Genomic DNA, 3,070 nt, shown 5'->3' with positions numbered 1-3,070 from the left:
TGAAGATGTCATCAATGTAGCGTAGATAGAGAAGGGGTGTGAGTGGACGAGAGCTGAGGAAGCGTTGTTCCAGGTCGGCCATGAAGATATTGGCATATTGTGGGGCCATGCGGGTGCCCATAGCAGTGCCACTGATCTGGAGATATATATTGTCATCAAATTTGAAATAGTTGTGTGTAAGTATAAAGGCACAGAGCTCAGCAGCCAGTTGTGCTGTGGCATCATCAGGGATAGTGTTCCTGACAGCTTGTATTCCATCTGTGTGTGGGATGTTTGTGTAGAGAGCCTCTACATCCATGGTGGCTAGGATGGTGTTTTCTGGGAGGTCACCAATGCATTGTAGTTTCCTCAGGAAATCAGTGGTGTCGCGGAGATAGCTGGGAGTGCTGGTGGCATAGGGTCTGAGTAGAGAGTCCATATATCCAGACAGTCCTTCAGTGAGAGTGCCAATGCCCGAGATGATGAGGCGTCCAGGATTGCCGGGTTTGTGGATCTTGGGTAGTAGATAGAATAACCCTGGCCGGGGCTCTAGGGGTATGTTGATTTCTTCTGGTGTTAGTGTAGGGAGTGTCCTGAGTAGATGCTGTAGTTTCTTAGTGTATTCCTCAGTGGGATCTGAGGGAAGTGGCCTGTAGAATTTGGTATTGGAGAGTTGTCTGGCTGCCTCCTTTTGATAGTCAGACCTGTTCATGATGACAACGGCACCTCCTTTATCAGCCTCTTTGATGATAATGTCAGGGTGGTTTCTGAGGCTGTGGATGGCATTGCGTTCTGCACGACTTAGGTTGTGAGGCAAGCGATGTTGTTGTTCCACGATTTCTGCCTGTGCACGCCGGCGGAAGCATTCAATGTATAGGTCCAGGCTGTCATTTCGACCCTCAGGAGGAGTCCATGTGGAGTGCTTTTTCTTGTGCTGTTGGTGGGAGGGCACCCGTGTATCAGTGCACTGTTCAGTGTTGTCCTGGAAGTATTCTTTGAGTCGGAGACGGCGAAAGTAGGCTTCCAGATCGCCACAGAACTGTATCATGTTGGTGGGGGTGGCAGGGCAGAAAGAGAGTCCCCGAGATAGGACAGACTTTTCTTCTGGGCTGAGTGTGTAGTTGGATAGATTGACAATATTGCTGGGTGGGTTAGGGGTACCACTGTTGTGGCCCCATGTGGCAGGTAGGAGTTTAGACAGCTTACAGTCCTTTTTCCTTTGAAGAGAGGTGAAGTGAGTAATGTAGATCTCCTGTCTTATTCTAGTGAAGTCCGTTTGTATAGAAGTTTGGTTATTAATGAGAGTCTCCAGGTTGGAGAGCTCTTTTTTGATGTTTTCCTGTTTGCTGTATAGGATGCTGATCAAGTGGTTCCTCAGTTTTTTTGATAGAACAGCACAAGAAAAAGAACTCCACATGGACTCCTCCTGAGGGTCGCAATGACAGCCTGGACCTATACATTGAATGCTTCCGCCGGCGTGCACAGGCAGAAATCGTGGAACAACAACATCGCTTGCCTCACAACCTAAGTCGTGCAGAACGCAATGCCATCCACAGCCTCAGAAACCACCCTGACATTATCATCAAAGAGGCTGATAAAGGAGGTGCCGTTGTCATCATGAACAGGTCTGACTATCAAAAGGAGGCAGCCAGACAACTCTCCAATACCAAATTCTACAGGCCACTTCCCTCAGATCCCACTGAGGAATACACTAAGAAACTACAGCATCTACTCAGGACACTCCCTACACTAACACCAGAAGAAATCAACATACCCCTAGAGCCCCGGCCAGGGTTATTCTATCTACTACCCAAGATCCACAAACCCGGCAATCCTGGACGCCTCATCATCTCGGGCATTGGCACTCTCACTGAAGGACTGTCTGGATATATGGACTCTCTACTCAGACCCTATGCCACCAGCACTCCCAGCTATCTCCGCGACACCACTGATTTCCTGAGGAAACTACAATGCATTGGTGACCTCCCAGAAAACACCATCCTAGCCACCATGGATGTAGAGGCTCTCTACACAAACATCCCACACACAGATGGAATACAAGCTGTCAGGAACACTATCCCTGATGATGCCACAGCACAACTGGCTGCTGAGCTCTGTGCCTTTATACTTACACACAACTATTTCAAATTTGATGACAATATATATCTCCAGATCAGTGGCACTGCTATGGGCACCCGCATGGCCCCACAATATGCCAATATCTTCATGGCCGACCTGGAACAACGCTTCCTCAGCTCTCGTCCACTCACACCCCTTCTCTATCTACGCTACATTGATGACATCTTCATCATCTGGACCCATGGGAAGGAGACTCTGGAAAAATTCCACCATGATTTCAACAGCTTCCACCCCACCATCAACCTCAGCCTGGATCAATCTACACGGGAGGTCCACTTTCTTGACACCACGGTGCAAATAAGTGATGGTCACATTAAACACCACCCTATATCGAAAACCCACCGACCGCTATGCCTACCTTCATGCCTCCAGCTTCCATCCCGGGCACATCACACGATCCATTGTCTACAGCCAAGCACTGAGGTACAACCGCATCTGCTCTGACCCCTCAGACAGAGACCAACACCTACAAAATCTCCACCAAGCATTCTCAAAACTACAATACCCACACGAGGAAATAAGGAAACAGATCAACAGAGCCAGACGTGTACCCAGAAGCCTCCTACTGCAAGACAAACCCAAGAGAGAAACCAACAGGACTCCACTGGCCATCACATACAGCCCCCAGCTAAAACCCCTCCAACGCATCATCAAGGATCTACAACCCATCCTGGACAATGATCCCACACTTTCACAGGCCTTGGGTGGCAGGCCAATCCTTGCCCACAGACAACCTGCCAGCCTGAAACATATTCTCACCAGTAACTGCACACCACACCATAATAACTCTAGCTCAGGAACCAATCCATGCAACAAACCTCGATGCCAACTCTGCCCACATATCTACACCAGCGACACCATCACAGGACCTAACCAGATCAGCCACACCATCACTGGTTCATTCACCTGCACATCCACCAATGTAATATACGCCATCATATGCCAGCAATGC

This window comes from Gopherus flavomarginatus, chromosome 1, assembly GCF_025201925.1.
Source record: "Gopherus flavomarginatus isolate rGopFla2 chromosome 1, rGopFla2.mat.asm, whole genome shotgun sequence".
Lineage (NCBI taxonomy): Eukaryota > Metazoa > Chordata > Testudines > Testudinidae > Gopherus > Gopherus flavomarginatus.
The sequence above is the reverse complement of the archived record's forward strand: the minus strand, read 5'-3'. Positions refer to the sequence as shown.